Below are 9,777 nucleotides of genomic sequence, written 5' to 3'. Positions count from 1 at the left end.
TCGGTTTAATTGGTTCATACCGGTTTTGACCGGTTTAATTCCTTAAACGGTCAATATACTAAACTGGACCGGTACATGGTCCGGTTAACCAATTTTTTGGTCAAACCGGCCGGTCTGGTCCGGTTTTAACAACTATGCTTTCATGAATTTGACATAGAGAGGCATTTGCTCAAGAGCCTCTACAAAAGGAATGTTGATCTGCAACGTATTGAAGACTTCTAAAAATCTAGAAAATTGCTTGTTCTTGGAAGCCTTCTAAAGCCTTTGAAGATATGGCATTTTTAGCTTGTACTCAGGAGCCTTGGGCAATGTAGGATAAGTGTCAAGAGAGTTTGGGAATGGGTTGTCTGCACGCTTTGGAGGGGCGTGCTCTACTTCTTCCTTCTTCTCATCTGGAGCTTCTTTTCCAGCTAGCTCCTCTTTGACTTTGGTCTCAGAACCAGCTACTTTACCACTTCTCAACTGAATAGCCTTGCAATCAACCCTTGGGTTTACCACTGTATCACCAGGAAATATACTTAAAGACTTCTCAGGTATTTGCTTACTCAACTGGCCCATTTGCACCTCCAAGTTTCTAATGGAAGCTATGATTTCCTACATAAAACTATTTATCATTGTCTCCCAATTAGAATTCTATTGGGGCTGAGAATTTGCCTGCTGGGGTAGTTGTTGTTGATGAGATTGAAATTGGCGGTTATTATGATTATTCTGCTGAAAACCGCCTTGAGAATTATTATTGAAATTTTGAGATCTCTAAGGTTGGTCTCTTTACCCAAAATTAGGGTGATTTCTCCACCCTTGGTTGTAGGTCTTAGAGTATGGATCATTATTTTGATTTCTAGGACCATTCCCCATGTAGTTGACAGCTGAAACTTGCATTCCACTCAACTGTTGAGTAATCAGACTTATTTGTTGAGATAAAAGATTGCTCTGAGCAAGAAGAGCATCAACAGCTTCCACTTCCAAAACATCCCTCTTTTGAGAGGTCTCAGAGTGTACAGGATTCCTATTAGAGGAATATAAGTATTGGTTGTTAGCAACCAACTAAATAAGCTCAATAGTCTCCTCTGGTGTCTTCTTTATGTGCAAAGAACCACCTGCAGAATTATCTAAGCGCATCTTGGACATTTTACATAAGCCCTCATAAAAAGATACCCAGTTAAGTCTATCTAGAGAACATGTCTGGAGGGCATTGCCTAGTTAGTAGCTTGAATCTCTCCTAAGCTTCATGAAGGGTCTCACCATCTTTCTGTTTGAAAGTCTGAATCTCCACCCTTAGCTTAGTAAGTTTTTCAGGTGGGAAAAATTTAGTCAGAAATCCAGTGACAACCTTGTCCAAAGTATCCAGACTCTTCTTGAGTTGAGAATCTAACCACAGCTTTGCTCTATCCCTCATAACAAAGGGAAAGAGCATGAGTTTGTATACCTCAAGATTCACTCCTTTAGTTTTCACAGTGTCACAAATTTGCAGAAAATAAAAAATAAACTGATTTGGATCTTCCTAAGGGAGTCCATGATACTGGCAGTTTTGTTGCACAAGAGTGACAAGCTGAGGTTTCAGTTCAAAATTATTTACAGCTATAGGAGGCACCACAATACTTTTTCCATAAATATCTGCATTGGGAGCAGTGTAAGAGCCAAGCACTCTTCTAGGTTGCTCATTTCCATTCAGATTTGCCATATTGGCATTAGCAGCATTATTATGATCCATGGTGGACTCTGCATCCTTGTAAAGTCTTGCTTGTTGCAAACGCCGCCTCAAAGTCCTGTCAGGTTCAGGATCAAAGTCTAATAGAGGTTCTTTGTCCCTGTTTCTGCTCATAAATAGACAGAAGATAGGAGAAGATGGGATTCTTTATGTTAGAGTGTAGGAAATTCCCAGTAAGGTAACTTGTGTAAAGAAATAAACTAAAATACTTACTACTTAATGCAAGAAAAATTCGAAAATAATGATCAAAAGAAAGCTAGAAAAATTTGAAATTTTCAGGGAAATTAAACAGAAAAATTAAAATAAAATTAACTAGGTAACACCGAACTTAATTTCAGAAATAAAGGAAAAATTAAGCTAGAGAAATTCGAAAATTAAGATGCAAAAATTAAATAAATTTAAAACTAAAATGCCTAATCTAAGCAATGAAACAGCAAATAGTTGTCAATCACAGTCAATCCCTGGCAACGGCGCCAAAAACTTGGTGCAAAATTTTTAACCCACAAACTAATTGGCAAGTGCACCGGGTCGTACCAAGTAGTACCTCAGGTGAATGAGGGTCGATCCCACGAGGATTGATGGATCAAGCAACAATGGTCAAGTGATTTGCTTAGTCAGACAAACAGAAAGTAGTGGTTGGGTCTCAGTTGCATTAACAGTAAATCAGAGAATCAGAAGCAAACAGTAAACAAGTTGTGAAATATATATGGAGAAACAGTTAAGGCTTTAGAGTTATCTATTTTCCGAATTGACTTTTCTGACTAACTATTTTAATCATGCAAGATTTAATTCATGGTAAACTATATGTGACTAAACCCTAATTCCTTAGACCTTTTTAGTCTCCTCTAAAATTCATCAACCGCCAATTCCTTGGTCACTTAATTCCAATTAGAGGGTGAAGTTCAATTCTAGTTTATATGCCACAAAAACCCTAATTACCCAAATATAAGATGATTATATGTCACATATCCCGTTAAGTTTAGATAATTAGTAGTTTAGGAGAAATTATTTTCAAACTGTTGTTCAAGTAAAGAGCTTTTCCAAGTTATACAAGAACTCAATTAGAACAAGGGTCATACTTCTATTCCACCCAAATTCATAAGATAAAGAACGAAAACAATTCTTGAAATAGAAATCAGGACACGAATTAAAATAGAAAAATAATAGTATCAATCCATACAATAGATAGAGCTCCTAACCTTAACAGTGGAGGTTTAGTTGCTCATGGTTTAGAGAGAAAACTAGGATTCAGAAAAACTATAAATTGCAGAATGAGGTAGAAGAGAAGAGAGAGGGGCCCGAAGGGCTGATTCCTTTCCCTTTTATATCTAATCCTAATTAATGTAAAATATATTTCTTCAAAACTAAATAATATCTTTTTCTAATTAATAAAAGAAATAAAATTTAATCAAAATTATGCAATTGATTCACGTAGCCTTATGTAGACAAATTGGGGACCACTTGTGTATTAAAGGTTGGCGCTAAACTTGGATTCTCCAAGTTTGGGGTGGAGTGTTGCGTGTAACTCCCCTTTGGAATCTTCAAGCTGGCGCTGAACTTGAAGAACTTCAAGTTTGGCATGGGGTAGGCAGAATGAATTCTCCTTGGAGTTTCTTCATTGGCGTCGAACTTAAGATGCTGCAACTTCGGCGTGGAGTTTGTGCGCACATGCTTTCCTTGGGAGCTTTGATCTGGCACCGAATGGTACGCGAAATCGTGATTATTCATTCCCTGGCTATAGCGCCAAAAACTTGGTATGGGAGAACGTCATCTCTAGACTTCTTCACAATTCCGTGTAACTAACCAGCAAGTGCACTGGGTCATCCAAGTAATAAACCTTACTGAGTAAGGGTCGATCCCACGGAGATTGTCGGCTTGAAGCAAGCTATGGTCATCCTTGTAAATCTCAGTCAGGCGGATTCAAATGGTTATAATGTTTTAATAATTAAAATATAAATAAAACAGAAAATAAAATAGAGATACTTATGTAATTCATTGGTGGAAATTTCAGATAAGCGTCTGGAGATGCTTTGTTGCTTCTGAACTTTTGCTTTCCTATTGCTTTCTTCCAACCATGCGTTACCTCCTTCCATGGCAAGCTGTAAGATCCTCTCACATGAAAACAAATCCATATGCGCTGTCACCGCATGGCTAATCATCTGTTCGTTCCTGCTAGTGTCGGAATAGGACCATTGTCCTTTTGCACACTGTCACTGTGCCCAACATTCGCAAGTTTGAAACTCGTCACAGCCATCCCTTCCCAGATCCTACTCGGAATACCACAGACAAAGTTTAGACTTTCCAGATCTCAGGAATGCTACCAATAGTTCGAGTCTATACCACGAAGACTCTGATCTCATGGAATGGAATGCTCTGTTGTCAAGAGAGGCAATCATGCATCGTGAACCAAGAGGCAAAGAGATACACACTCAAGCTATTGCAGATAGAACGGAAGTGGTTGTCAGGCACGCGTTCATAAGTAAGAATGATGATGAGTGTCACGGATCATCACATTCATCAGGTTGAAGTGCGAGTGAATATATTGGAATAAGAAGTAGGAGTGAATTGAAATAAAAACAATAGTACTTGCATTAATTCATGAAGAACAGCAGAGCTCCACACCTTAATCTATGGGGTGGAGAAACTCCACCGTAGAAAATACATAAGTGGAAAAGGTCTAGGCATGGCCGTGAGGCCAGCCTCCAAACGTGTACAATGGTCTATGATAGCATATGATCAACCAAAGATCTAAAGACATAAAATAAATCTCTAAAAGTAGTTTTTATACTAAACTAGTAACCTAGGTTTACAGAAAATGCGTAACAAAGTGCAGATAGTGCAAAAATCCACTTCCGGGGCCCACTTGGTGTGTGCTTGGGCTGAGAATTGAAGCTTTTTCGTGCTTAGGCTGTTCTTGGAGTTAAACGCCAGCATTGGTGCCAGTTTGGGAGTTTAACTCCAATTATGGTGCCAGTTTGGGCGTATTACGCCAAGATGTTTTAGGCTGTCTTGAAAGCCAGTTTGGGCCATCAAATCTCGGGAAAAGTATGGACTATTATATAATGTTGGAAAGCCCAGGATGTCGACTTTCTAACGCAATTGAGAGCACGCCAATTAGGCTTCTGTAGCTACAGAAAATCCACTTCGAGTGCACGGAGGTCAGAATCCAACAGCATCTGCAGTCCTTTTTCAGCCTCTGAATTAGATTTTTGCTCAGGTTCCTCAATTTCAGCCAGAAAATACCTAAAATCCCTGAAAAACACACAAACTCATAGTAAAGTTCAGAAATGTGATTTTTGAATAAAAACTAATAAAAATATAATAAAAAGTAATTAAAACATACTAAAAACTATGTAAAAACAATGCCAAAAAGGGTATAAATTATCCGCTCATCACAACACCAAACTTAAATTGTTGCTTGTCCCCGAGCAACTGAAAACAAAATAGAATAAAAAAGAGAATATACAATGAATTCCAAACTTATCAATGAAGATTAGCTTCAATTAGATGAGCGAGACTTGTAGCCTTTTTGCTTCTGAACAGTTTTGGCATCTCACTTTATTCTTTGAAGTTTAGAATGATTGGCATCTATAGGAACTTAGAATTCAGATAGTGTTATTGATTCTCCTAGTTCAGTATGTTGATTCTTGAACACAATTACTTTATGAGTCTTGGCTGTGACCCTAAGCATTTTGTTTTCCAGTATTACCACCGGATACATAAATGCCACAGACACATAACTGGGTGAACCTTTTCAGATTGTAACTCAGCTTTGCTAGAGTCCCCAGTTAGAGCTTCCCAAAGCTCTTAAGTACACTCTTTTTGCTTTGGATCACGACTTTAACTGCTCAGTCTCAAACTTTTCACTTGACACCTTCACACCATAAGCACATGGTTAGGGACAGCTTGGTTTAGCCGCTTAGGCCAGAATTTTATTCCTGTGGGCCCTCCTATCCATTAATGATCAAAGCCTTGGATCCTTTTTACCCTTGCCTTTTGGTTTAAAGGGCTATTGGCTTTTTCTTCTTTTTTTTTTCTTTTTTTTCGCATATTTTTTCTTTTTTTTTTTCGCAAGCTTTTCACTGCTTTTTCTTGCTTCAAGAATCAATTTTATGATTTTTCAGATTATCAATAACATTTCTCTTTTTTCTTTATTCTTTCAAGGGCCAACAATTTTAACATTCATAAACAAAAAATTCAAAAATATGCACCGTTCAAGCATTCATTCAGAAAACAAAGGGTATTGCCACCACATCAAAATAATTAAACTAATTTCAAGATAGAATTCGAAATCATGTACTTCTTGTTCTTTTACAATTAAAAACATTTTTCATTTAAGAAAGGTGAAGGATTCACATAGACACTAGACACTAATGATCATGTAATAAAGACACAAACATAGACAAAACATAAAGCATATAATTCGAAAAACAGAAAAAATAAGAACAAGGAAATTAAAGAACGGGTCCACCTTAGTGATGGCGGCTAGTTCTTCCTCTTGAAGATCTTATGGAGTGCTTGAGCTCCTCTATGTCTCTTCCTTGCCTTTGTTTCTCCTCCCTCATGGCTCTTTGGTCTTCTCTAATTTCATGGAGGAGGATGGAATGATCTTGATGCTCCATCCTTAGTTGTCCCATGTTGGAACTCAATTCTCCTAAGGAGGTGTTGATTTGCTCCCAATAGTTTTGTGGAGGAAAATGCATCCCTTGAGGCATCTCAGGGATTTCATGATGAGGAACTTTCTCATGCTCTTGTTGAGGTCCATGAGTGGGCTCTCTTGTTTGCTCCATCTTCTTTCCAGTGATGGGTTTTTAAGATGAATCTCTCTATCTCCCATGACTCAGAGTTGGAAGCTATTGCCTTCCCTTTCCTCTTTCTAGAGGTTTCTCTGGCCTTAGGTGCCATTAGTGGTTATGGAAAACAAAAAGCTTTAGCTTTTACCACACCAAACTTAGAATGGTTTCTCGTCCTCGAGCAAAAAAGAAGAAAGAAAGGAGTAGAAGAAGAAATGGAGGAGATGGAGGGAGGTGAGTGGTGAAGAGGTTGTGGGGAAGAGGGTAGGATTTGATAGGTGAGAGGTGTTTGGGGAAGAGGTTTTGATAGAATTGGTCAAGGATGTTTGGTGAAGGGTGTTATGGAAAGGTGTGAAGAGGAGAGAAGAAAAGGTGGGGTAGGTGGGGATCCTGTGGGGTACACAGATCCTGAGGTGTCAAGGAATTTGAGTCCCTGCACCATTCTGGTGTTCAAACACCTATTCTGTGCTAATTCTGGCGTTTAACGGCAGCTCTGCTACCTTTCCTGGCGTTAAACGCCAGTCTGCTACCCATTTCTGGCATTAAACGCCATCCAGTTGCCCATTTCTAGCGTTTAACGCCAGCCAGATGCCAGACAGCCCTTTTTGGTGTTAAACGCCCAGAGTGCTGCCTATTATGGAATTTAACGCCCAGAATGCTGCCAGGCTGGGCGTTGAATGCCCATTCTGCTATCCTTACTGGTGTTTAAATGCCAGTAAGCCTGTCCTCCAGGGTGTGCTATTTTTGATGCTGTTTTTCAATCTATTTTTGATTTTTCATTTGTTTTTGTGACTTCACATGATCATCAACCTAAAGAAAACATAAAATAACAAGGAAAAATAAATAAATATAATTAAATAACATTGGGTTGCCTCCCAACAAGCGCTTCTTTAATGTCAATAGCTTGACAGTGAAGCTCTTAGAGAGCTTCAAAGAGACTCAGAGCTTAATGATGGCCTCCCAACGCCAAACTTAGAAGTTGAGTGTGGGGGCTCTGCTTGACTCTGTATTGAGAGAAGCTTTTTATGCTTCCTCTCCATGGTTACAGAAGAAGATCCTTGAGCCTTAAACACAAGGTAGTCCTCATTCAATTGGAGGACTAACTCTCCTCTGTCCACATCAATCACAGCTCTTGCTGTGGCTAGGAAGGGTCTTCCAAGGATGATGGATTCATCCTCTTCCTTCCTAGCATCTAGGATTATAAAATCAGCAGGGCTGTACAGGCCTTCAACCTTCACTAAGACATCCTCTACAAGTCCATAAGCTTGTTTCCTTGAATTGTCTACCATCTCTAGTAAGATTCTTACAGCTTGCACATCAAAGATCCCTACTTGCTCCATTACAGAGAGGTGCATGAGGTTTATCCCTAACCCCAAGTCACACAGAGCCTTCTCAAAGGTCACGGTGCCTATGGTACAAGGTATTAAGAACTTTCCAGGATCCTATTTCTTCTGAGGTAACTTCAGTTGAACCAGATCATTTAGTTCATTGATGAGCAATGGGGTTCATCCTCCCAAGTCTCATTACCAAATAACTTGGCATTCAGCTTCATGATTTCTCCTAGATATTAAGCAACTTGCTCTTCAATAATATTTTCATCCTCTTCAGAGGAAGAATACTCATCAGAGCTCATGAATGACAACAGTAAGTTCAGTGGAATCTCTATGGTCTCTATATGAGCCTTAGATTCCTTTGGTTCCTCATTAGGGAACTTCTTGGAGGCCAGTGGATGTCCATTGAGGTCTTCCTCACTGGAAATCACTGTCTTTTTCTCTTCTACAGGTTCGGCCATGTTGGACGTGTAGATGGCCTTGCACTCTCTCTTTGGGTTCTCTTCTGTATTGCTTGGGAGAGTACTAGGAGGGAGTTCAGTAACTCTTTTACTTAGCTGACCTACTTGTTCCTCCAAATTTCTAATAGAGGACCTTGCTTCAGTCATAAAACTGAGAGTGGTCTTAGATAGATCAGAGACTACAATTGCTAAGTCAGAGTGGCTCTGCTTAGAATTCTCTGTTTGTTGCTGAGAAGATGATGGAAAAGATTTGTTATTGCCAAACCGTGCTCTCCCACCATTATTATTATTGAAGCCTTGATTAGGCTTCTGTTGATCCTTCCATGAGAGATTAGGATGATTCCTCCATGAAGGATTGTAAGTGTTTCCATAGGAATCTCCCATGTAATTCACTTCTTCCATTCCAGGATTCTCAAGATCATAAGCTTCTTCTTCAGAGGAAGCTTCTTTAGTACTGCAGAAAGCAGCTTGCATTCCAGACAGACTCTGAGAAATCATATTGACTTACTGAGTCAATATTTTGTTCTGAGCCAATATGGCATTCAGAGTATCAATCTCCAGAACTCCTTTCTTCTAAGTTGTCCCATTATTCACAGGATTCCTTTCAGAAGTGTACATGAACTGGTTATTTGGAACCATTTCAATGAGTTCCTGGGCTTCTGCAGGTGTCTTCTTTAGATGAAGAGATCGTCCAGCAGAGTGGTCCAATGACATCTTAGACAATTCAGACAGACCATTATAGAATATACATATGATGTTCCATTCTGAAAACATGTCAGAAGGACACCTTCTGATCAATTGCTTGTATCTTTCCCAAGCTTCATAGAGGGATTCACCTTCCTTCTGCCTGAAGGTTTGGACTTCCACTCTAAGCTTACTCAATTTTTGAGGTGGAAAGAATTTGGCAAAGAAAGCATTGACTAACTTTTCCCAAGAGTTCAGGCTATCTTTAGGTTGTGAGTCCAACCATGTCCTTAGCTCTGTCTCTTACAGCAAAGGGGAATAGCATAAGTCTATAGACCTCAGGATTAACCCCATTAGTCTTAACAGTGTCACAAATTTGCAAGAATTCAGCTAAAAATTGATGAGGATCTTCCAATGAAAGTCCATGAAACTTGCAATTCTACTGCATTAGAGAAACTAATTGAGGCTTAAGCTTAAAGTTGTTTGCTCCAATTGCAGGAATTGAGATGCTCCTTCCACAGAAGTCAGAAGAGGGTGCAATAAAGTCACCAAGCATCTTCCTTGCATCTCCTTCATTGTTGTTGGGTTTGGCCATCTCTTCTTCTTTTTCAAAAAATTCTGTCAGGTCCTCTCTAGAGTGTTGTGCTTTAGCTTCTCTTAGCTTCCTTTTTAGAGTCCTTTCAGGTTCCGAATCAGCTTCAACAAGAATGTTCTTATCCTTGCTCTTGTTCATATGAAAAAGAAGAGAACAAAAAAAATAGGAATCTTCTATGTCACAGTATAGATATTCCTTTATGTGA

General features: G+C 39.2%; 1 non-coding gene across 1 annotated transcript; it reads left to right on the top strand.

Annotated features, from left to right (window-relative positions):
• The first annotated feature begins 1,175 nt into the window (after nt 1-1,175).
• Nucleotides 1,176-1,282, top strand: LOC148544943 (small nucleolar RNA R71). The gene has a single exon (XR_015900305.1). It is a non-coding gene; the product is annotated as a small nucleolar RNA R71 (small nucleolar RNA).
• Nucleotides 1,283-9,777: the final 8,495 nt, after the last annotated feature.

Source organism: Arachis ipaensis, chromosome B9 (assembly GCF_059453495.1).
Source record: "Arachis ipaensis isolate K30076 ecotype BB chromosome B9, ASM5945349v1, whole genome shotgun sequence".
NCBI lineage: Eukaryota > Viridiplantae > Streptophyta > Magnoliopsida > Fabales > Fabaceae > Arachis > Arachis ipaensis.
Note: the sequence above shows the minus strand (reverse complement) of the source record. Positions and strands in the feature narration are given on the sequence as shown.